This window comes from Aulonocara stuartgranti (assembly GCF_965226115.1).
Source record: "Aulonocara stuartgranti genome assembly, chromosome: 10".
Classification (NCBI taxonomy): domain Eukaryota; kingdom Metazoa; phylum Chordata; class Actinopteri; order Cichliformes; family Cichlidae; genus Aulonocara; species Aulonocara stuartgranti.
In genome coordinates this window covers 7,380,257-7,407,136 of record NC_138946.1, presented here as the reverse complement: position 1 = coordinate 7,407,136, position 26,880 = coordinate 7,380,257, and the positions used below count along the sequence as shown (strand labels likewise).

General features: G+C 39.3%; 1 long non-coding RNA gene across 1 annotated transcript; it reads right to left on the bottom strand.

The window, feature by feature from the left end:
- Window positions 1-1,216: 1,216 nt before the first annotated feature.
- LOC309715927 lies at window positions 1,217-24,884 on the bottom strand. The gene is made up of 4 exons (XR_014279332.1): window positions 24,795-24,884; window positions 2,743-2,821; window positions 2,207-2,264; window positions 1,217-1,695 (listed from the first exon to the last, which is right to left on the bottom strand). It is a non-coding gene; the product is annotated as an uncharacterized lncRNA (long non-coding RNA).
- Between the last annotated feature and the right edge of the window lie 1,996 nt (window positions 24,885-26,880).

Sequence of the window (26,880 nt, the reverse complement as noted above, 5' to 3'; positions counted from 1 at the left end):
TCTTATATAGTGCCAAATACCAACAAAGACCCCACAGTAACACAGACAAAAACCCCAACCATCAAATGGCCCACTGTGAGCAAGCATTTGCAAGAGTGGGAAGAGAAAACTCCCTTTTAACAGGAAGAAACTTTGGCAGACCCAGGCTCAGGGAGGGGCAACCATCTGCCGCTATCACTTGGGGATGAGGGGAGGAAGACAGAACACACTGACGTCTTTTACTTTGGGCGTCGTCCAGCAAATCTCAAATCTCTTCTGCATCCTTACAAACAAAATTTCGATATGGGTCAAACTTGTTTGCCTTATATTATCATGAAAGGGGCTACTCCACACACTGTCATCATGGCTCTGTTTGTGTCACTGAGCATACCTGTTCACTAATTATTGATGTAGACCTGGAAAACTCCACACAGAAGGGCCCCCAGACAGATGATGTATTCGAACCCAAGACCTATAACTATGCTGGATTTTGCAGGAATGTTGGTGTACTGGTCAAACTGCGATACTACATTCATCAAATTGCAAAGTGCATTACTATATACGATGTGGCTGTAGCTCAGGAGATAGAGTAGGCCATCCATTAACTGGAAGCTTTCACATTGAGAACGGGATCGAAACACAAAGTATCCTTCAGCGACCCTAACCCCAAGTTTCTCTCCATTGGAGTTGGTGTGATGGCTAAGGAGAGAGGCTGAGAAGCGGGCAGGTGATCCACTATAATGTGTGTGATATTGAAAGTCCTAAATAAGCAAGCATTTCAGTTAGTTTCTGTGAATTTTTAAATGAAGTAAAGTAGGCCTGTCTCAATTTTCACAGCCTCGGAGGGGCTGGTAGAGTTTTTAGTGTTATGTATTGAAAACTATTATCTCTGTGTGTGTATTATTTCTCGTATTTTACCAAACATTTTATTTTTATTTTTGCAAAAACATCAATTTAACCATCACCAAAGTGATGGCTACATGTAAAATAAGGTTAGATAAACTTTAAAGTTAAATAAAGTAACTGTGTGTGTGTGTGTGTGTGTGTGTGTGTAGAGCTCACCCAAGATAGATAAAACTTTAAAAAAAAAAAAAGATTTACTACTGCTCACATTATTTATGCAAGATTTCAAATATTTTATTTGAAAATCCAAAGACACTCCGGCTCCTACGGCATGCTAAAATGGCCACTCATTGTAGCTTATTTCAAATTCGTCAAACAAGTCAAGAGATGCGGGCTTGCTTTCATCAAGAATTTCTTGAAGTGGATCAACGTTGTCAGACTCCACATGCTGAATTAATGAACCTGTAGGTTCTGATTCGATTTCTCTTCCACTGGTGGCTGCATTGTCTTCTTGGATCGAGTGTTTTAATTCAGACGACGTAGTCGCATGGCCAAGCATTTCTCTGTTCTTTCGAATCTCTGAGATCAACTTTGTCACTTCTTCGGCCTCAGTTTCTTTATCCTTTAGCTCCTTCAGCAGCTTTTTGTAGTTGGTCAATTTTCTCTTACACCCACATGTGAATGGGTGCTGAAATGCTGTCAAGGGCATTTCTGTTGAAGCAGATGGATAAATGTAGCCCCTATAACGCAGGGTTTCCCTTCCAGTCCTCTTTGTATAGACCCCAATACTGCCAGGTGCCGGAGGTCCATGATATGAAGGCAGGTCAGCCCAAGCTTTTGGCATTTGACATAGCAAATATTTTTTCAACGAAGCTGTGGAGCAATAGCACAGAAATATGGTCAATATTTCTCCTCAGATAAATGATAGAAAGTTTGGTTTACTTTTGGGGGGGTTTCTTTGTTATTTTTTTTTAAAAGCATCACCAGGTTCATATTTTTATTTCATACTAAAATCCAGTAACAAATGCTTAATGTTAAAGTTAAGTTTTTCAAGAATTTCTTCTAAACAAGACTTAAGTCAGTTGGCTGAAACCCAGCTAAAACAAACACACACGTGTATGTGTACAGATACACCAGTTTGGCTGTTTGTTTGTTTTTTCAGTAAAAATGTTTAAGAATATGGGGTGAAAATTAGTCTTTATTTTTATCTCTACAAATTCAAAGTGCTGCAATCAATAAATAAAATGTGAGAATGACTTCATGAGTGTTCACCAGTACTAACATTTTGAAAGCTCTGTGTTGGTGATCTCCACAGAGAGGCTTAACAGTGTGTCATCGACACAGAATGCAACAAACACTGTGCTACAGCAAAGTTACCGCTTACCTGGAGCATCTTGGCCAGAAGTTGCTTCCATGAGAGCTGATTTTCCCCCAAAGATGCCCTGCAAAGTGTTAGTTGTGTTTAACAGAAGAGCAGAAGTCACCCAACATCAAAAAATGCGCAATCTGCAATCAGATGTAAACAAACCAGTTGCCTAGCAACAATAGAAACTAATTTATCAACTACAGTCTGAACACTTTTTAGGGAAGTTATTAAGGACTTGGACTAAGTTTGTTATTAAACAATCACAGTGCTCTTGGTCAATATAAAATGTTATTAAAGTCAAGCTGAGTATTTAACCTGCCGACGTCATGTGCGCCAACCCTAACCTTAATCCTGGCCTTACCTACTTTGGGAGAGCAAGACCTTACAGGATCTTACAATACCTAAATCTGAAATATCTATAGAGATGATTCACAATATAAAATTAAAATTAAATTAAATTAATTTTTGTCTTTTTATGGATTTTTCCCCCCCCCCCCCCATACTTTAACAGTACAATTATCATACCTATCAAAAAATGTTTTTGTGCCACTTACAAGAAGATGTATCCACAACATAGACCACATAATGGCCATTTGGTTGGTTTCAGTCGGTTGTCGTAGTGTAGGACTTACACTGGGTAAAACAAGAATTGAACATGTCACCAATTTTCTAAGTAAATATATTTCTAAAAGTGCCATTGACATCAAATTCTTACCAGATGTGGGTAAAAACCCATCAAATCCACAAATGCAAAAAGGTCAGACCATAGATGTCCATAAAATGAGTTATGCGTAATAATGAGAAATGTCAGGTAAACTGTATCGAAGCTATAAACAGGTGCAAAAAAGACATAGAAAGTCATTGCACCACTTAAGATATATCAGTAATTAGAAAGCATTTCTGGCATTTAGTGTAAACTGATTTCAGTTGGTTCAGTCCCAAATGATGGACAATCCAAGGACCACTTGTAGAGAGCTACAGAAAGACCTGGAATCAACAGGTACAATTGTTTCAAAGAAAACACACAATGCACTCAACCAACATGGCCTCTATGCACGCTCTACTGGTCGGATGAGACCAAAACTGAACTCTTTTGATGTCCTCATACACACTATATTTGGAGGTGAAAAGGTACTGCATATGACCTGAATAACACCAGACCAACAGGTCAGTTTGAAGGTGGGATCGTGCTGTTTTTCATTATATAACACTGGCACGCTTCATATAAAGGAGGGAAGGATGACTGGAAAAATGTATCATGACATTCTTGATTTAAAAAAATAAAAATAAAAAATTCTGCCATGTACCCAGATGGTGAAGATGAAACAAGAGTGGACTTTTCAGCAAGACAATGATCCCAAGCACACAGCCAAGGAAACTCTCAACTGGTTTCAGAGAAAGAAAATAAAGTTGCTACAAAAGAAAATATGTCTTCAGATATTTGTTGGCCTAGTCATGACACATCCGTGGTGTTTGCATTTCAGTATTCTTTAGCTCGGACATGTCTCTGAGCGCTTGCACTTCTGGGAACTCAGGGTAAGACAATGTTTAAGGATAATGGGTTCCTGGGAGCGTCACGTTTGAGTCTTCTCAAATCTTCAGCAGCTATTTTGCATCTTTTTTCTTGTGATCCTGTTGACTTCTTGGAACAAAACACCTGATGATCATGCCCTAATATCTTAGTAATTTCAAGAGTGCTGCATCCGCCTGAAAGTCTTTTTTAATTTTCTTGCCTTTTAGAGTCCGTCAGATCTCTTTTCTTAAGCTCATTTCACCAAATGTACTCATATGTTATACCAGCCCTCTGCATGTGCTCCTACACTACATCCATGAATCTTTTCTGCAATCTTCTAACTTTAACTTCTTCTAGCTCCTCTCTAACTTTATCATCTAAACTGCTCAGCCCAAGCTGTCATCAGATACAATAATCTCTAATCTCCTCCATCCTGGTCACCACCAATGAAAATCGTAGAAAATCGGCCTGTTGTCTTTTAGTCGGGTACCACCATTTCCAAACCATGCATCATAGCAGGTCATCACCACAAATCACCCCTGACACCTGTCTCCACCCAGCCACCCTGCCTGTACCCTCTTCTTGTCCTCTCTTCTGCACTGTCTGTTTCTTTGGATGTTTAACCCCAGGTATTTTGACTTCATGCACGTTCACTGTCTATGGTCCTTGCATCTTCAGTGTTACACTTGCCTCTCTCATTGACACACGTATATTCTGTCATACCACAACCGGCACAGAGGCGGGGCTGAACAGGTGTTTGGAACGAGTGGCCGATTGTGACTCTTCTTATGTTTCAGTGACAGTCGAGGAAGGGAGCAGAGTGACTACTGAGCGGGAGTGTCTGTGTCCCGTGCGTTTAAGCCGAAACCACGGCTATAATAAAATAAGTGTGTGTCACTATACCCACGGGGTGGGTGTGTGTGTGTGTGTGTGTGTGTGTGTGTGTGTGTGTGTGTGTGTGTGTGTGTGTTGGGGTCCGACGTCACAGTCTGGTCTCAAAAGTGAAGCCAAAATTTTACCAAACCAAAAGGTTTTTTTGGTGGTCCCAAAATTCATGAACCGAAGCTTGATGATGAGTTCAAAATGAAACAGAAGACGAGGACCCAAACGCAGACTCAGACAATGAGCTTAAACTGAACAATTTATTATGAGACTGCTGGCAGTAGTTCAAAGGTAATGTTAGGGGAACACTGGAAAGTATACAGTATGAGCCACTATACTGAGAAGGGCAATCAGGGAAGTGAAGACAAACAGGAGTAGAATGAAAAACAGGTGAAATAAGTCACAGAAGACAAGCCAAGGGAAACAAAACTAAAAACAAAGTACAAGAAATATTAACTCTCAAAATAAGCAGGAAGGGAGATAAGTGAAAACAAAGATACAAGAAGGAACTAAACACAGGAGGATTCATGCAAGAGGATCAAGCACAGAAGGAGAACTCAATTTTAAAGGTATTAGGATCAGCAGGACTAAATACATTAAAGGAGACAAAATGCATGAAAAAAAAATAAAAATACTAGGTAAAGAAACACAAAAAATATTTGAATTAATAACACTGGCAATCCAAAACAACTCCAATACTTGGTAAACCAACCCGGGACCATAAGAAAATGAAAAATTTAATCTGAGCATGATGGGTAACTACTGTTGGTCCTTGCAAAGACAGACAGAAACTTGTACAAGTGCAAAAACAAAGTGCCTCAAACCTTTTTTAGCACGCCAGCCTCGACCTTTTATTTTGAACCAAACTGACAGAAATATCTTTTAATGGATCTTCTGGTTTGTTTTCAAAGTAAAACACATTAAAACAATTTTGGTTGGAAATGGTTATAATTGCAGACATTGTGTTGATAGATTATATTATTATTTTAAAAAGACAAAGACTGATGTGTATCAAAAAAAAAGATGAGCAAGGTTAAACAAGATTTCATATCTGAAATAAGTGTGAAAAACGAAAAAAAAAAAAACCCTGTTTGTTATCATACGATGTATCATTTCCTTTGAGAAACAGGCTGCAGAACCTGAACATTTTACCTTATGCAAATATATATTTAGCCATATTTATGATAATTTGGTAATAATAGTGCAAAACTTGTGTCTTTGCCCTCACCTCATCTGTCTTGTTGTCAGTCTCTTGTCTGTGATGTGGTCCTAAAAGTCTCCTTCTCAGACCCAGTGTAAATGGTGTATCCTCGGCTCCTTATCAACTAAGTCCACCCACTTCGAACAATTACTACAGCCTTACTACACAATGTTAATCGAATCACAAGGGTTTTAGTCCTTTTACAGCAAATCTGTGTCCCAGGTCTCTTATTACCTGCTATCAGCCTCAGAAGTGGTCCATTTAGCACTAATTATACATTTAATATGCCAAATATAGAAAAAACAGAACATAAACATAGAAAAAAGCATATTTGCTAAATGTCAGTATACTATCAATGCCTTTTGATCACGTTGAGCTTCACAGAGCTGCTAGCTTGGCTGTAGACTCTTGAGCTTTCAGTTTTATAACATATTAAACAGACATTGCATCTCGGATGACAGACACCCGAGAAGTCGTCGTAATCAGTGACACAATGAATGCATTTCAAGGATCACAACAAACAAAATAAATAAAACAAAATACAATAAAAAGGCATTTGGATAATCAAATGTCAGAACTAAATCTCAGGCCTGTTTGTCGCACGTCTCATTACTGTTCCTGGCACTAGTCCTCTCGTTTTCCATTTGCTCTGGACATATGGTCTTCTATATTTAAAAGCAGTGGATAGAGGACTGTAGGGTATGACTTCAGTGGCAAACTGCCAACCTCAGCAGCCATCTATCCTGTGTGTCAGTCAGGGTGCGCTTTTACTCAATTTGCACAACCTTGGCAGAGGTTTTCATCTAAGCGGCAGGGCCCACACATTGCTGCCTCTCCCCAGAGGAATGATAACAACTCTGAATTCCACCTAAAGTTATATTTCATGCTAATGAATTAATGTGCCCATTTCCATTTTCAGCCTGAAAATGTGCTCCTCTCCAATGCCAAAATGAAAAATCAAATCAGTCTTGTCATTTGCAGCTGATTTGTTAGGGTCCCGACTCGCTTTCCTTCTTTTCCCCTCAGCATAGCTGATGAGACAGCACAGCTGTGTTCCTGTTAGTGATTCTGATAACACCAAATTAAATGCCTTCTGAGAGAGTTGCGACGTTAATATGGAAACACAAACGTCAAGCTGACTCAGATCAATAAATTAAACACTGTATACATTTACCATGCACCTCCATCTCCCTGCCACGTTACAGATAAAGATCGTTGATAGATTCTAAAAAGAAGGTCTGGAAATGTTACTGTGGGCCTCAGTTTGTTGCCTGAAAAAAAGACACATCTCCTTTAAATTATATTTAAAATTAGAAAAATGTTTTGCAGAGGTTTTGAAACTGTTACAGTGTTGTGTGGAGTGAGACGTTAGCTAACACTTGCAGGCTTTTGATTAAAAACAGCAACATACGGCCAATCGATTTGGCCCCATCGCTGCTGTCAACAGGCTGTGGCACAAATCTCGTGGGGGGCAATTAAGAACTTTTAAAACTTACTGCCCAGTTGCTGCATTTTCCTGGCAGCACTTCTGAACACGGATACGAGGGTACCATTATCTTCCATTATGAATGATTACAAGCTTTACCCAGAAATCATACAAAAGGACCCTCCTTTTAACCCCAGAGCATGCCTGAAAATTATCTCATTTTCTTCAGCATCATAATGAAGCAGTGATGGCTGTACACTGCAGCAGGAACCGATAATAACTAGCTCATCATACTTTCAGAAAAACAAGAGTGCAGAGGCAGTTCACTAAAACATATGTCCTGTTCACATAACAGCCCCTGTATTATGGGAACTTTTGTTTAATAGGGTTGTGACACAATAAGCCAGTGTTTTTAAAATGTTTAAAACCATTGTTAGTGCCGGAGGATAGATTTAATCATCTTGTCATCTTGACTTGACGTCGTAACTTTTACCTTTATTGCATAGGAAAGTGAAAGGGAATAAGTGATGTGCAGGAAATGCTCTTGGACCAACCCCTGCAGAAGAACTATTGCCAACACCATTACTGCGCATCCAACAATAATTTTCAATGGTAGTCTTGCAGTAAAACAGACACAGTGAGACCACTGGAAAACGTGCTCTGCTGGTGTTGTCACTGGCAGGACACCAACTGTGGACAATAGGGAAATGTTGCAGATCAGAGTCTACCTTTTAACACGTTTAGGAATGTGAAGGTGGGTATTTTAAAAGTCAGCTCAACTTTTATTTGAGCAGCGCTGCATGAGCCCTTATATTGTAGTAAGTCTCATTTCATCAGTTCCCTGAAACAAGTCATTCTACCTTCTCCCTCTTAACTCTTTTCCCCACAAAGACATCATTTGACAGCCTCCCTATTTATGAGGCTTTTTTTAAGGGTAGCTGCATAGGCAGAGGCCTCCCTTACTTCTGGTGCACACCCATTTGTCATTTCCTTCTATAAACAGGCCTGAAATATGACAGGAAACAGCTCAGTTCAGGAAACAGCTTCAAGGGTTCCTCCTACTTAAAAGGTTAAGAGGAACTGTCCCTTTAAGAGAACTATTTTCTGATTGGCTGCACCTTGCAAATAAAATGCTTGAAGAGCAGGGACTGGCACTTCGGGGATTAATTATGCGAACTGTACAGTGACCTTATTATATGATACCCCGGCCATGGTTAACATGATAACACGTCTGCCAGTCTAACTATAAATAGTGGGAAACAGATGAGATGATACAAGACAGAAGCTTCTAACACGTCAGTATGAAAGGGAATTTTTAAATATTAATGACAATAACAAAAAATATTAAATACAATCCAGAAAGCCCAGTTTGAGTAGCAGATCCATGACTTTTAAGCCTTGTCAGAACACCACAAAGCACTTTTAATGCTGAGGAACTAGTTTACATCAGGCATGTGTGCTCATTTATTTGACTGACTCCTGCAGAGACTCGGCAGATGATATTGCATTCTGACAAAAACTGAGCCAAGTTCTATTCTTTCATAGACAACCCTGTGTTATTTTGGCAGAGCTCTTTGCATCAGCTCCATTTCATCAGCCTTAGCGACTCAAATGAATGAGCGGGTTTGTGAAGGCTGAAGCTACAGTGAACCTATTTAAAATTGTAGTTTACCATATTGTCTGCTACAGTATATGACCAATTTGAAATCTCATTAGATTCTCTCACCGGGATCTTTTGGCTGTAGAGGCTGGAGGTCACCAGGAAATGTTGGACTTAATCTCAAACTGAATACTTGAAATACCCACCTAAAGCAGACACGCTAATTGTAAAGAGTTCCAACCAGTTATAACAGACCCCAAGGTAGAGGAGCATAAACACTGGAAGCAGCATGATGCATGATCAATTAACAAGCAGCTGCAGCAGGATTAGGAATACTAATAATGCTCTAAGAGCTAATCTATTCTACCAGCAGCTGATGTACTAGCAGGTTTCACCTTCTTTTAATCCTTTTACTTTAACTTGTCTCACACTTTTAAAAAAAAAACAAAAAACAGTCCTATTCTTCATCTATCCTCGAAATACACTGATCTCTCTTTGTGAGACTGTAACATACAGACAGAACAAATCAGATTTTGGTTTTTCCAAATGAAGTGGACCTCTGAAGATAACTGACTGTCTGCAAGTTTACTCCCACACTTTAAACTTCAGTAAGATGGCAGAGCTCAAAAACACTGAAACCACATTTCCAGTGTCCAGAGAAGGGAAAACAGAGGAGACTAATAATATAACAAAGACAGAAACCAAAAGCACACAAAACCTAACAGTAACCAAAACCCAAAGCCTAAAGCACACAAAACCCCAGAACCATGGCAGGACAAGAGGATGCATTCGTAACAATGCAGGCTGGTGCTAAGTAACAAATTAAAGGCACACAGATTAATTTCACTCACTCACTGACACTAAAGCACACATTTCTGGGATGGTGTGTAGCACACAGCAGGTAATGCTATTTATCATAATTCTGTTAAAAATGGCCTATAACATCAGCACAACCAACTAATTTTGCCTTAACAGTATCAAAATGGATGAGTTAAGTTAACTATGGAAACCAAATAAGTCTAGGGGAATTAACTCAGTTTTGGATGAAGTCTCAAGGAACTGCTTTTTTTAAATTTTATTTTAAAGTTAATGTCATTTTCTTTAGCACTTAATGTAAACATCACGTCCATTTTAAAGTTAGAAACTGTCTGAGCTAACACAGCAGACATCCTCACTGATGGTGTCGTAGCTTCAGCTGTGTGCACAGTTCAACAGAAATACAATCCAATATTTTGTAAACCCACAGCTTTCCTGAAACAAGTACGGTTATACTGGGTTTTTTTAAATATACAAACTTAATCAGCAAGTTTGTCCAAGTGAAATAAAAATAAGTAGCTTGTGAAAAAAAAATGTCACATGAACTTAAAAGATTTAAGTAATCCCATTTTTAAATTAATTTAAGCTTACCCAACTTATGCAGTTTACTGTGCACAAATTCAAAGCACCTTCTTTGACATAGAACAACATTGAAACATTGAAACTACATTAGGTATACCTGTTCTTTACTGCTAATGTATTGTCAGCCAATCACATGGCAAAAGCCTAAAGGGGCCCAATGCAGTGCAAGCAAAGTGTACCCTAATGCAGTAGCAAGTCTGTTTTTGGAATATTTAAATAATTTTTAAAAGCTATGAGGGCTGATTATTTTTGCCCTATACCACAACGACAGTGAGGACATGCAGCAGATTTATCAGCTCGTGGCCGAAGTCAAAAAGATCACAGGTGCTGTTAAATTTTGGTGTCTGCAAACAGGTGTCTCACATTCCCGAGAGCTGGTCTGCATCACTAACACTATGCCATAGCAACTGAGTGTGTTCCTGTGGCTATGTGGAGTTGCCTTTTGCAAATTTGTCAGTGTGATCTTCTTTTTTCCTCCCCAGCCAGAGCTAATCGATTCTCCACAGGCTGGTGGGCCGAGAACTGCTGCTTTCTGTCAAAGCCTTGAATGAGCTGGTGGGTGGATGGATTACTCCATTGTAGCGAAGGGCACGCAGCTAGAGATTTCACATTATATTGAATTAAAACCTGTAATTACAAAAACAATAGCCTGAAAATTGGGCAACCCTATTTTATTTTAATGAATGATTTGATTTTCATTTAAGACAGAAAATAGAGCCGTGCAATTCTTCCAGGAGTGAAGGAGGTTTTTCACAAGGATCTTAGGAATTAAACCCCGGCCTTATCGCAAGCATTTTGAGTTTAATAATTAAGTGATGGCAACACAGCGCTCAGGAGATCTGTGTGCAGCATTGAGGTTTTTTACTCTGATTTCTCCAAAGTCGAGTGTCTCAACTCAAGCAGGTCATATTCTTTGTTATTTTAGAGCTGGAAACATGAACACCAATTAAAAGAATCAGACATTGTCCCTTCAACAGCCATCAATTCTTGGATTCCCTTTAGAGCACTGAAGAGTAGAAGAATCTCATTAAAATTGTTGGGATTACAGTTAATAGATTTCATTTTTTCTCACTTAGAAGTGGATAGTGCACACACTGTGTTTTGGAAATGGAATTGGGATGAGCATCAAACTCCGAGAAACCAGAGGACTTGTTCTCCCCAGAATCGGCACAAAGTCATGACGCAGACACCCGTGAAGCCGTTAATGCCTCATTAAAGCGCACAGGTATGGGGAAACCTGTTTAAAAATCCTTCTGGTAACGAGTGAACTAGAGATACGGAATTCAAAATAACGGACTCCCTTTTGTGATCCAATTGAGATCAAATGAACAGACCTGTGATGAAAATAGTTTCATTAATTCTCTCTACAGAACAAGAGACTGCTACAGGTGACACTCATAGCATTTCTTTTAAACACAACTTGGGCCCCACTAAATCAGACCCTGCTTTATTTTCTTACCAACAGGCAACACGATTTACAAAATAAATATGTTGTATTCAGTAAGTTGTAAAACATCCATTTACAGACCCAGCAAATATCAAAGTCATCTAATATGCGCACAATTATCCCTAATAATCCTTTAGTAAGTTTCACCTCAACCAGATGCTTTTGGTAGCCATCAGCAGTCTTCTGGCATAATATTTGCCTCAATATTTGACCAGTCTTACTGTCACCAAAGTGCTTGTTTATAGGTGGTCATGTGATTGCTGGGAGTTTCTCTGCATTATTGTGGGGTCATATATGCCTTGCAGTATAAAACGTCTTGAGGCAACTGTTTTTCTGATTTGACGCCATATAAATGAAAATGAACTGGACTGAAATCAAAGTGATACCCATACCACTGGCAGCAAAACAGCCACCATACTTGCAGTTGGTAAAGTGTTCTTAGGTTTTAAAGCCTCACCTTTTCTCCTCTAAATGTACCTTTTGTCTTTGTGGCCAACTAGATCAATATGCATGTCCTGGTAGTTTAATGTCAGGCTTGAGCCTTGGTGGTCCCTGGATTGTTCCTGAACAGTGTTGGTCAAGTTACTTGAAAAAAGTAATCAGTAACTAATTACTGATTACTTCCCCCAAAAAGTAATCCCGTTACTTTACTGATTACTTGTTTTCAAAAGTAATTAATTACTTAGTTACTTAGTTACTTTTTAAAAACACGATTTACAACCTGAATAGGTGATAAAGCGATAGATCTTTCAGCCCAATTCTACTATAATCCATCATACAAAATATAATCAAATGGAAAAGTCTCTTTTTAAAACTTTTATAGTTTTATTAATTTTAATCTTTTAACTTTATGCATCAAGCAAAAATTTAATTATATGCAACATTCTCTGACTGGAAGAAATTTGTTTAATATTTAAACCTATTTTCTGCACATTCCAGCACATAAAATATTTTTTTTGTGTGTTTACACTCAGTCTTTCAAATAGATGCAAGTAAAACACAGCAGAAAATAAATCAAATCAAAGACTAGCAGTCCTTTTGCTCTATTTTCACCTGTAAAGCAGGAGTTAGGTAGGCGGAGGTTTACCCTGGTGCAGGTGTGCCGCAGCGGTCAGTGGAAGGATACAGCAGTTTCTCTGTGAATTTCCCATTACGTTGTAGCGCACTCGGTGCTTGCTTGGAAGTTTAGGGGGTTTTTTCGCTGTAAAAAGATGTTTTCTTTCCACGCACGATGGACGCTAATGTTTTTGTCACTTTTTATGGAATCAAACTCAAAGTAAGGTCAGTACTTCCACGCTTTAAACGCTGCACGCTCATACTCTCTCCCGTAGATATATGATCCACTGTTGATCTGCACACAGCTGTTGTCACAATGTCGCACTTGCTTACGTCACTGTCATGAGACACTCTCGCAAAAAAAAAAAAAAAAAAAAAAAAAAAAAATCACGGTTTTAGTAACGCAGTAATGCAGCGTTCCTACGGAAAAGTAAAGGTAATCTAATTACTGTTTTTGCAATAGTAATCCCTTACTTTACTCGTTACTTGAAAAAAGTAATCGGTAACGCGTTACCCATCTCTGTTCCTGAACATCCTAACCAATGTCAAACAAATCCTTTTTATGCTGGCAAAGAGAAACTGCCAGTTGTAGTCAATCTTTCTTGTCGTTTTCACTTAGTGGCTGAAAAAAGAAAAAATGTGTTGTAGATGTTGTAATAGCCCAGTCAAAGTCCAGACCTCAAAAGGACTGAAATGATGTAGCAGGACCTTAAGAAAGCTTGTGCATAAACAATGCCTGCAAACCTCAACAGGCTGAGGAAATGTAAAGAAGAATGGGCCAAAACTCAATAAAGTGAGAGACTGAATCACTGGGTGTACTTAGTTTTTCACCGGACTGCATAGACTCCTGTGTTCTCTTTCACACACGGGTGGAACCACTAAAAGAACTGGACCCGTGTTGCATATATTAGTCTGTATTTCAAACTTTTGGCATTGTACTTGAATGGTTGCAGATAATGTGGTGTTCAAACTTGAGTCATCCTGTAAACATTAGTCTATTCTGTCATGCATAAATGTGTCCAGCCACAAAAAGTGAGAATTCCTCACTGGGAGCCCAGCTGTGAGTTGGCTAAGTGTGAACAGAGAGAGGAGAGAGATGGGGGCATTAAGACTTGAGGATATGGGAATGCCAGATGGAGGAGAGAGCACGCAGCCGTCCCATTATCCGATTATACATCACAAGAGAGAAGCAAAAGTCAGCAAGTGACTCATCTTTTTTTCTTTCGTTGTAATGTTACATTCACATACAGCAGTGTACAAGCAACATATATCGCGTGGGATGCCAGTTATGATGGTTTTTTTCTTCCAACAAAAGGTAACAATTACAGAGTAAACCCCTGACTGTTCTGTTGTCAGTGTCGTAGCATTAGGGAGACAGAACTTGAACTCGAAGTTTGACATTTGATTCGAGCGAAGCAGAAAAGCAAAACACTGAAAGTCTCGCAAGTAATTGATCCAAACGGAAACCACTTTCATGGTGTAATAGGGCAATTAAATGTTTAAATAAAAGAAAAACATGGGGTTCAGGGACATTACCAGAAAAATATTCTGCTTTTCTGAAATCATATAAGTACAAATTCCCAAGAAAAAAAAAATACATATTCCTCAAAATTATTTAATAACAAAATTTTTTAAGACTAAGTGTTGCAGTTGCAATTACCCAGACAGCAATATTAATTACCCTATGGATAGATACTGCCTGGACTTCTATGTTAGCAACCCAGCCAAACTCCAAGCCTTTGGAATTAACCGGATTCCTCTTTGCATATGAAGATGTGACAGACAACAGATTTAATCAAAGGAAAGCTTTTTAGATTCATAAATTGCATATCCTGATTGAAATGAAGGCTTAAACTTGAGTGCTTGCTTTACAAATGTTTCCTTCTGGTCCTTGTAGATGTTGTTGCTTATGGAATTATGAATTTCACAAATTCTCAGCAGCACTAATAAAGAGCTTTTGCCCCATAAAATCTGATAATACTCTGTTTCTTCATCACTCACGTTTCTAACTGTGTGTTTACACAAGACTCTGCATTTAATCATTAGTTATTACTCAGCTCTGGCTCTCTTCCACAGCTTGTTTTGGGGGGGTTTTGTCCCATCTTGCTTGCAATACCTCTAACTGGTTGCAGCACATGTCCGCCCTCTCCTGAGCAGGGTTCTGCTGGAGGTTTCTTCCTGTTAAAAGGGAGCTTTTACTTCCCACTGTCGCCAAGTGCTTACTCAAAGGAGGGTTGTTTGATTTTTGGGGTTTCACTCTGTTATTGTAGGATTTTTACCTTGAGGTGTCTGCTGCTGTGAATTGAATTGAATATACTATCTAACATGGTATTCAGTGTCACTAGATAGTATGAATGGATTATTGTAACAGTCATTTCAGGAAATGTGCTTTTTTTTCGTTGAGTACAATTTTTGTATATTATTAGCATGTAATCTAGCACTGACTAGAAGACACATGTTTCTTTCCATTGCACCCTTACAGTTTATGTGTGCAGCTTGCTACCTGTAAAAGACTCCATGGTAGGAGGACCCAAATGCAGGATACACAAAATTCTTTAATGCGTGTGGCTTAAGGCACAGAAAAGCAATAACAAAGGGAAACAACGCGTGCAGGTTCAAAAATCAGGTAAAAAGTACAGCATAAACTAAGAATGTAGAAGGGACTGTAAAAACTAGAAAACACACAAAAGTGTAACCTGAAAGCTTTACAGCTGAGCTAAACCTTGACAGCCTGATAAGTGAGATGAGGTTTATGAAAGCTACTGAGGAGACTGATTACTAATTGAATGCAAGGTGTGCCACAACCTTGGCTGGAACAGGAAGTGGCTAATGCAGCACAGGTGAGACTAAACGGATCCATTTATCATGAGCAGCAAACTGCAAATGGAAGAAATGGAAAGTGACAGGAATACAAAAAGATCAACGAGACAAAAGAAAACAGAAAATGACTTGACAAGCTCAAGCATCCTAAACCATAGATGCACAGTTTGTGATGTTATGTCTCCATAATGATACTTTTTTTTTTGGGGGGGGGTGTCACTGAATTAGCACTGTACATTAGCATTGTATGCACCGTGAACATCTAAGTTTCATTTAACTTTGTGGAAAAGCTAGCATGGAGGTAGTTTAACTGAAAATAACTCCTGTCATAGCCTGCTGCTTGGGACAGAGACCACCACACAGAAACACACACTAACAAAGCTCCACTTCCATCCCTGTGAATCTTATTTACACACTTCAGATGACATCCTCTGAACTGAACCGACAGCTAAAATTGGAAACTTCACTGAAGCAGGGAGAAGTACCTATTTGAAAACATGAATGTCTTATTCCGATCAGTAATCTGCTATATGCTTCCCTCCGCTACTCCAAAATCCCCCCTGATCTCTCCACTCATTTAGTGCCAGTCCACTTCCACCTGTTCACGTCTCCCTTTGTGAAGGTGTAATTTTTCACTGCACATAAGAGCCTGGCATCAGACATAATGCAAGGTTTTGACCTGGTTTTTTGTGCCACTGGGGGAAGATTTTACTCTCTGAGAAATAGCTGCAATTTTTGCAGAAATTAAGATCTATTTTGCTACTTTAACTTGCTGTTTGATGCAGTTATAATGAGTCAAATGGCACTGAATTACTTGAAATGTGTTCTGATTCTAACACGGGGACAGAGAGAAGGAGGTGGTAATTTTAGAATCTGAAAATACATTTGATAAAATATTTATACAGAATGAAAACCAGCCACAGAAACAATCAGTGATGGTAAATTTTCTCTTTCCGTATGCAATAAAAGAAAGTCTTGACATGCAAGTCTCCTTTTGTGGCTCTTTTGAATTTTTGATGCTTGCACTGAATATTTACCCCAGAAGAATTTAGTTAACATTTTTATCCTTAAAATACAATGAAACTAGTATAATATATTGGAATTGGACTGTCTTTAAGTGTCTTAACTCTGTAACTGAGCTTTTATGTTCAATATGTCTTGTTTATAAAAGTCAACCTGCAACCTCCAGGGCTCAAAAATGAAGCCAGCATGTAAGTTCCTCTTGCGACCACTTGAGGTTGACAATCCTCAGATATTAAACTTTGCAACAATAAAATGGATGTTTACAATCCGCTACCAAAAACAGTTTTGACCTCTATAATTAGTTTGTCTATGATTCTGTGACTACAGATGCAGCTTGCTTGCATGCTTGCTACCATTTGCAAATGACTGAAAACTCCTACCTGTCATCCAAGTATGTTAACATCCATCTGGCTACAAACTAATATATGGCAGCAGCAGCCAAAATGCTGATGTAGATGCTTTAAAATGCAAAATGGGGAGGTTATGATGGCTTTTATGTTTGTTTTCATCTCAAATATATTAAAAGTTATATTATTGCTTTATATTTTTCTTTTTTCTTTTTTTTTTTAAATGAGAATGTTTCTGTCCTTCACCAACATGAAGATTCTTACAATTCGAAAGGGAGAAATGTCTAAATTCCACACAGACTGTCCTTGTACAGGCTTGTGTTTGCTCTGTATGCTTTCAGGTGTTCCCATTTACAGATACCTGTGTTCGGGAGGGGTTGTTAGAGCATACAGACCATTGTACAATTAGAACATATCAAACCAATGATGATGACGACTCTGCTACTAAGAATAGAGCTTCTCATCGGTGAGGCCACGTCACTGTTGCCTCATTGGCTTATATCAGTGTTCAGTTAGTTCAATTATATTAAGGGGGCAAACAGCGCATGTAGTCTGAGAATGTAAAGTGAGAATGTCATAACTGTCCTTTCAGCAGCTTACACTCCATTTTTCCTAATTTCATGGCATGCAGCAGCGGAAATTTAATTGCCCCCATATCTGACCCTGCTTTCAGATGTACACAAAATGATGACACGGTCATCGCTGACATTACTTTATAAAGACAGCTTTCCCCTCTAGCCAGGAGCCGTCCTCTTTATCTGCTGTCTCTTTGTCCTTCATTCTTCATACTTCTTCACCTATCCTCCCTGTTTCCATTTTCCCCTGTAACCTTGTGAGTTTGCTTTAATATTCATGGTGATTGAACCTGCGGGGAATTCAGCATGTCTCTCTAATTTATGGGAGATTGGCTTCATTATTTACCCGGTGATTTAATATGCATCATAGGATTGGTGAGCGAACATATGAGACAGGAAATCTGAGAAACCTGCACTCGGGATCACAGTGGTGGTTGGAGTTAAATTTCTGAAGAGTTGACTGATATTTTCGCCCCATGCGGTGACTCTAAGCCCCTCTTTTGTCAGTTCCTCTCCTTACACTGTCACTCTCCTTTTACCTCGTTGTTTTTAATGACATGGCTCCATGAATAGAAATAAAAGCTTGTGGTTTATTTTGGTATCGTGTTTGTTAAAGTAATTTTTTTGACATCTTTATGTCAGGTGAAATGTTTAATGTGCCCTGTCTTATTTTTATAGGAAGTAATGTAAAACTACTTCTCAGCAATGCCAGGAATACCTACAGTCGAATACCTGCAGACAAATTTCTTAAAGTGCCAATTTTATACCACCTAAAGACATACACTGTTGCCAAACGTATTTATTCTTCTGCTTTATAAATGTATATGAACATGTGTGACATCCCATTCTTAATCCATAGTGTTTAATATGATGTTGATCCACCCTTTGCAGCTGTAACAGCTTCAACTCATCTGACTTTTCACAAGGTTTAGAAGAGTGTTTATGGGATTTTTTGATCATTCTTCCAGAAACATATTTGTGAGGTCAGACACTGATGTTGGAAGAGAAGGCCTCACAGAACACGCTGAGGTCAGAACTCCGTGCAGGCCAGTCAAGTTCTTCCACACTAAACTCGCTCATCCATCTTTTGTGGATCTTGCTGTGTGCACTGCTGCACAATCCTGTTGGAACAGGAAGTTGCCATCTCCAAACTGTGCTTGGACACAGTTAGTAGGTGTGTTTAAGCCACTGAGCCAATAGTGACGTGGCCTGGGAACATGAAATTGTCCAAAATGTTTTTGGTATGCTAAAGCATTAAAGCCCCCTTTTTCCATTAGTACCTAATTGGATCGACTTGCTACAACTCAACTCTGATCGACTGGTTTTCCATTACAATTTAGTGCCTTCTGATGTGTGTGGTCGTTGTCAAAGCAATGCGTCCAAGCATCCCGTGAGAGCAACCCATTCTTTCACAGATGTTTGTAGCAGCAGTCTGCATGCCTAGGTGCTTGAATTTATACACTTGTGGACATGGAAATGATTTGAACACCTGAATTGAAATGCTTGGCTGGGTGAGCCAATCACATAGCAGCAACTCCGTGAATTTAGGCATGCAAACATGGTAAGATGACCTGCTGAAGGTCAAACTAATCATCAGAATGAGGTAGAAAGATGATTTAAGTAATTCTGAACCTGGCAGACAGGCTAGTCTGAGTATTTTACAAACTGCTGATCTGTCTGCTGGATGCTCATCTCTGAGCACCCAGCAGCACAAGACAGTTCATAGTCAGACTAGTCCACAGACCACTGAAAACCCATCCAATAAATGTTATTCTGTAAGAGCCACTGGTGAGGATCAATCTTCCGACCAAAAAGGTTTCTTGTGGTGATGGAACGTGGGTAATAGCATGTTGTTTAACCCAAACCACCAACACCAACCAGTCAAAAGTGAAAAGTGACTGAAAAAGAAAAATCAGAAAGCTGAAAAAAAATGCAAAATAAAGGGTAAGATGCAAAAGGTCCCTACTTGATGTGTCAACAAGTTGTGCCACCACCACCTCTCCAAACTCCTTATGTAGACTTTGTAGTTTAAAAAAAAAAAAAAAACTGTTGTCTCTTGCCCAATATTGCCAAAGGACATCTTGTGGTTTGTGATGGCAAGTCACACATCGTAAGATCCACACATCACCATTAGTTATTTTCACTTTAGTTTACTTTGTAGTCACTACATTCAGTATATTTTGATTGTTGTCCAATATATTGTTTTATTATTAAATTAGTTTATTTTTCCATCACACCTTACAATGTTGACATGGAGTGCATATCAACACTGCAAGGTCACAATTTTGTTTTATGTCGTAGCCTCATTGGACTGAACCACATGCTTCATTGCCTGGATGGCAGCTGATAAAGAACACCCTGAGAATACAATGGAAACCCTTAAAATCCCCCCAAAGGCCAAGTCATCAAAAGATTTTGACTACAAGACTTTGACTCAGAGATATATATATTATAGACACACACACACACACACACACACACACACACACACACACGGCAGGTCACCAGTCTATCATTGCACTAATAGGTGTGGTCTGTATGTCCAATTTAAAATCCACAGCTAACCTAACATGTATGCTTTTGAACCGAGACAAAGCTGGATAAGAGAATCCATGCAGACTCAGGGAAAACATGCAAACTCCATTTTAAAGGTAAGAAAAATGCATTGGGTTGTTGTTGTTTTTTTCATTAAAACTGCACACAACACTACCTAAAATATTCTATTTAACAAAATGCTGACTCTTTTCTCTTCCCTGTATTTCTCTTTGTTTGTCTGTCCACATCCATGCATACATAGCTATCTCCAGCAACCCGTCTTTCCTTAGCTGGCTTTCCCATAAGGGCCACATTCCTCCCAGCTCCACTCTCTGACACATTTACTCTGTGTTATCTTTATCCTTTCACCTCCCTATGCTAAAATGGGCATTTGTATTCCAGAGTCAGCCTGGCAGGGTATGCTTATCTCTTCAGAAGGCCTTTGAAAAGGCTCCGATTCTGCAGAGGCAACCTCTGTGACATTTCATGACACATTAACAGAGTTCAGTAGGCAGGTCACTAACTAGACAGCTATTGGTAGCAGATCCATCAAGGCTATGATGGGAGATGAAGTATTTGGTTCAGCATCAAACAAAGCACGTTATTCCCCAGTGCAGGTGAGCAGGATGGAGAATTCCTAACAAACCAAGCCTGGCTTCCAGATGTGTACCATGATAGTGACAGACAGATGTGACCTGTGTAAGGTATTTGAAGCTGAGTGGGCTTTGTGATTCTCAAGTTGCTATGAGTACTGAGACAAACCAAAAGGAAAGTAGAGACTATGATACGGATTGAGATTACCTTAAACTCCTGTGGTTTTATACAGATTTCTCTGGATTTTATAATTCTCAAAAAGCCAATGAGAAGTGGAAAATGCAGACAGTGGCTTGGGTGTAGATCTAAGTGCACAGACAGTCATAATAATGGTCAGTGAAGTCTGGTGTTTGCTTCAGACCCATGTAAGTGCTGTGGCTATGAAGACAGATATAAAGTGCTTAGAGTAAACTATAAAACTAATCATGTATTCACTTCATTCACAAGCTTTTATTTATTTTTATAGTTTTAACAAATATTCTATGAAAATTAGTTATGGGATTTATTATTTTCATCTAGTTTACTTAATAAAACTTCTATTAAAGTGGGAACTGTTATGCTAATTTATAGTTTCATCTTTCTAATTCTTAGGCTTTCTAGAAGAGCTTTGCAAAAAGCCTTCTTTATCTCATACTGGGCCTTGGTGCAGTTCCTCAGGTCCTTTTCCACTAACCATGATAAGTGTGTTGCTCACGTTATTGTTAATTTTTATCTGCCACCAGCCAGCAACACCAACCTCACTAGAACCTGCTGTGGGGCCTGAGCTACGGAGAACGTTCTTATCTGGTCTCACTTGCCTTAAAGTAATCGGTCAGACCAAGTAGTCCCAGAAAGTTATCAATCTAGCTATAAGCATGTTTATGTGAATAAAGCAGTGTTGTTAGCGATCACAGAAAAGCATGAACAAGTTATCTCACTGGGCCCAAAATCCTGCTTCGTAGAACTGGCCTCTGGTCCACTGCTAGCTCTAATCTTTCAGATCATCTAATCTAAATCTAATAACTAATGTTTATAAATCTTGTTTAACTCTTAAATGATCTGTTTCTGAGTCCAGTTTTGTGATTTCCAGAGACTCGACCAACTACAACAGCAAATCCTTGTTTTCAGTCATTGAAAGAACAACAGCCATAGTGGCCTTTTTTATGCACTGACATACTTTTACTTAAGTAACATTCTAAGTGTTTTGCTTGTAATTGAGGTTACTTTAACAGCGTAGTATTACTAAATTGCATTTAAGTAACAGATCTGACTCCTGGTGGGAAAAAAAAAACACTGCTGCAGATGTCCTTGAAAGAGCTTTAGGAAAATATTTGAAAGAAAGAAAAAAAACAATGAAATGTATTTGGTATTAAATCCTCCACACATGCAGCAGTACATCATCTGTGTGCTAAATAGAAAAGTAATTTATTCTCTTGTAAATATGAGGGGGAAAAACTGTCTCCACTTAGAAAAAATATCAGATGCAGTTCTGTCTTTCCTCTTACAAAATACACTGCAAACATACTAAACTGTGTTACTATGCATGTCAGCTTCTTTTCCTGCTCATGTGGACTTGTGTTGTCAGCACAGCTGGCCCTCAGCTGACAGCAGTGTAATGTGTGGATGGTCTTCAGGTCCTGGCACATTTCTTCTTGCAGGCCCTCTTGGATAATGTTTTCTCAAAGCTGTGAAAGCTGTCAGGGCTTCACTGCTTACTGGGGCATGTATCATCTACAAGCTGCCTCAGCCTCTGTTCTTTTTTCATCTTTGTCCTGCTTCTTTTATCTTTTAAGGTGTGTAGTCACTCTTTCAGGCTGTATATACTGCATAATGTCTCAGAGAGGGACTTGAAGAATTCAGCTTACACATCCACTGATATCGTAGTTGGTAATTTACCGTAGATTAATATACACATTACAGCCTGTTCAAATACGGTTTAGTTTAAGATCTGATCTTGTATCGTCCTCGTTGGTGATAACTATGCATCTAAAAGCTACTCAGTAAAAGATGAACAGAAAACTCACCAGCTGCATCTCTACAGCCATTGAAATAGTGAGACACCTTGGGCTCTTTCCTCTTCCTGAAGCTTAGGCCATTGATAACTGCCTGGCTGCAGCCTCTTTACTACCTGTTCCCATCTCAGTCCTGCCACTCTGATGTCTACGACGATGTCGAGCTGCTAAATGTTTTCACAGACCTTCCTTCTTATTTCGCCTTGTTGGCTACAGCCATCTGATGCCAGTTTTCTCAGGGTGTGGCCGAGCCTTCCCTGTGCTGGTGCTCTGTCTGCCGCCATAAGTTGACTTTTTTTCTGGCCATGAGATCAAGAGAATTTGGTTTAGGCACTAGATCATAAAAGTCTGAACTTTCCACATGTTGGCTTTTTGTTCTCCATTTCTCTGCTCCATACAGCAGCAATGATTTGATGGTAAATGGCCTGTATTTGTATAGTGCTTTACTAGTCCCTAAGGACCCCAAAGCGCTTTAAACATCCAGTCATCCACACATTCACGCACACATTCACACACTGGTGATGGCAAGCTACATTGTAGCCACAGCCACCCTAGAGCGCACTGACAGAGGCGAGGCTGCCGGACACTGGCACCACCGGGCCCTCTGACCACCACCAGTAGGCAGCAAGTGAAGTGTCTTGCCCAAGGACACAACGACCGAGACTGTCCAAGCCTGGGCTCGACCCGGCAACCTTCCGATTACAAGGCGAACTCCCAACTCTTGAGCCATGATCGCCTTGATGCTCGAATTGAGCAACTTGTTGCGTTGGTGGATCTCCTTGGAGCTATAGAAGCTCTGATTTCATCTCAAATATCTTCAGAACAGAGTCTGCCCCATCTTGCTTGTCTGTCACCCCACCGTTAAGAAGTTTGCTTCTTCTAGGAGTTCATGGTCCAGCCAAATGAGTTAGTTCCTGCCTTTATTGACCTTCCATATCTTGATCTTAACTGTGTGGTTGTTCACACCTGAGCTTAGGATGTTGCAGGTCAGGCTGAGATTGTCCACAGACATGGCTCCATCTCCAAAGGCCATATTTTGTGTGCTTGAGAACAATGTTGCTCAATTTTCACATAGTTTCATCCTGGTACTTTACATTAGCCAACTTTGTTAGGATTTCACACCAGAAGTTGACTCTTCAACTTCTTTTGAACAATCTTTTATTCTACTGAAGAATTTCTGCAATTTTTCCAAAACTGCAATAATCTCTATACACTAAATTTAAAAATGTTATTAGTAGTAGTTATGAGGCATAATTGAAACAGACTGATGTGGAATCATAATAAATAATAACAAATATATGGCATCATGTTAAGTGCACACTTTTGAGGGAGAATTTAACAGTATTTAATTATGATATTTGTAACTAGCCTTGAAAGGATTTGAAGTTGAAGTCATTGTCAACTAACCTGAAGGATGTGGAATAAAAGCATTAGATATTATCTGCTGGGATCTCTGGTCCAATAGTATCAGCACTGCTGCTGTTTTTCTGTGTTGTGTTCCCCAAGAGAGCTTGTCAACAAGACAGCTGACACGAGGGCCACAAACTGAGTACTTATTCAGATCAAAGGTATGGAAGAGATGCCAGAAATGTGTCAAAACCGAAGAAGAAGTGGCGCCATAGACACCTGCCTGTCCTGCAACATGTTAATCACTGTCAGCTTCTTTACAATGATGTCAGGGTGTACAGAGTGCCATCAACGACCTGCTGTTATGGAGAGGGAATTTTGTGCTTACAGAGCTGTTTAATGTCTTAATGAAGTCACTCGTGTGAAAAAGATAAACGTCTGTTGCAAGAAAAAAAAGAGTTCCCCTGTGGAGAAGAGGTTACATTTCTGCTGAAACATGGAAAAGTAGATACTCAAGTGATGCATTTTCTATTTCTCATTCTCTGCTTGGTAAAAATAACTATTTGCACAAAGCAGAATGCAATTTAAAAAGTCGTTGCAGAAACCTTTGGGCCCAAACTAAACCTTGGTTTTTGGTGGGCGGAAAGGGAAATATAAATTGTTTGTTCTTATTTCTCACAAAGAAAAAGAAAATTGAAATGGCAGCTGTGCATTTCAGAAGTTTTCCCTTTGCCACAGAAATGCCTCCGCTGTAAGGACAAGTAAAAACCCTGAGCCTGTGTGATGGCAAAACATCACAAAGGCTGGAAAGGAAAGGTTAAAACAAAATGAAAGCACGTCCGTGAATTTACCTTTAGACCACTGGGCAGTTGGAAATCTAGAGAAGCTCAGCTGATGAAAAACTGCAGAGAAAATCTGTTAGCATCGTCTCAGCCTCTGTCTGACAGGTGGGAACAATTAAGAAACTGAAGAGGTGGGATGATAAACACAGGAGGTAATACTACAGGAGACACACAAGCAAAGCTGGTAACCAAAATTGAGAAGGCCAAGAGAATCCAACAGAGAAAAGAATAGACAGAAAAATAAGAGAGAGCCAAGGAATCACAACGTAAAAACTAAGCAAGGTTGGCAGAGTCTCGTTTGAAGCCTGAAGTTGAGACCATTTTTTAACTGCATTATTTTCTTAACTACAGACGACTGCTTTTTGACTCCCGTAAGGACCATAATTTACCATAAATGACTCGCCAAACAAAAAAAGTAAGAGCCAATGACTTCCTTTAAACCAGTGGATTTGACTCTAGTGGGGAAAAATGGAAGTTTTAATTGTGTCTGCAGTGGCTTCAATGTTCAGACCAGAAAGCTGCGCCAATTTTTTTTAATGCAGTGATTGTGCAGTTTTTCTTGTTAGCTTGTTGGTGGCATGTTGATGCAGTAATTGGCATTGTTGACTCGCAGTAAAAACTACAAATTTTCATGCAAATTGTTTTGCCTGCTGCAAAAAAATTAGCAAGTGCAACCACATGGATAAAGTGGAGTAATTTAAAATAAAACATTGAGTTGAAGGATGAGAATAACCAGTGATTGACGATATGCACAAATCATTTACAACGACCTCTAGCCAACAACTGTTTTTATAACTCTGAACAGAAGTATTTGGAAATGCTCTTAACAATATCCTTACCTAAATATATATTCAACTTAGTTTGTTGTACCTTTTCATAATCAGTAATGTCTGTGTAGGCATGTGATTGTGATTGGGGGATGTATGGAGAAGGTTCAGTTTAGGAATGAACAAATGAAAGTGAGCTGGTATATTTTTAATCTTAAGGACTATGACCTCTGGAATAACATTTAGATCATGTGAACATAGAAATTCTAGACTTAGTTATGGTTAATCTAGAAGGTCTTACAGACACTTTAAAAAAACAGAAGTACAGTGAATAATAATAACCATAAACAAAATTAACTTCTCATAACTATGAGGATTTAGGGGGGGTTTCAAAGCTAGCACATAACCATGAAATTCTTCCACAGCTAAACCTGAAGGAGACACAATTGCGGTATCTGTCTTCGGTTTGCTTCAAGGTTGGAAATATTTCCTGGATCGCTTCTGTCAGGGCCTCCATGCCTCCACTGTTGCCTGTCTTTGTCCTCTTTTTCCTGTTTTCTCCTTGCCCGTTTCTGTTTGGTGGTATTTGCGCAGTTCTCATTCTAAGAAAGGAGGATCCTACGATTTTTGTCAGTGCCACTGGTATCGGTAAGCACAGGATTACCTCCTGAAGGAGAATGTCTGGCCATCAGTTGATGTCCTGAAGCTCAAGCTCATTTGGGTTATGCAGCAGGACAACAATAATATAAAAAGTGAATTTTGTTTTTGTTTGGGTTATCTTTGTCAAATATTACAATTGTTTCATGATCTGAAGTGTGGCAAATACTTAAAAGGAAGAAAGAAATCAGGAAGGGGGCAAATACTTTTTCACGGCACGGTTTGTTGTGCAAGTAACAACATGATTGTTTAATTAGTAACTGCAATGTAATGTAGTACTATAACCATATCCATTACATCATTGCATTATAGACAAATGTAATGTATACAGGCCATGATGTACCAATGTATTAGTGAGACAGTGCTGTTATTTCCTTCTTGTCATTTTCAGAAGTGTGGTGTCACTATTGGGAAGCAGTTTTTAATGCCTTACTTGCACTTCCTGCTAGGATTGAAAGAAATTAAAGCACAAACCATGGTCTCCTGCCTGATGAACCAGCAACTTAAGTTCAAGCTTTTTCACAACAGGGTGTATCGAGGTTTGGGGAGATTTGTGATCTTGGTTAATGTGGACTCCTGGGTGTTGCTGGTCTCAGTCATCTAATCATCAAGCCACAGTACTTGGGGCGACCGTGGCTCAGGGGGGTTGGGAATCGCATCTGTAACCGGAA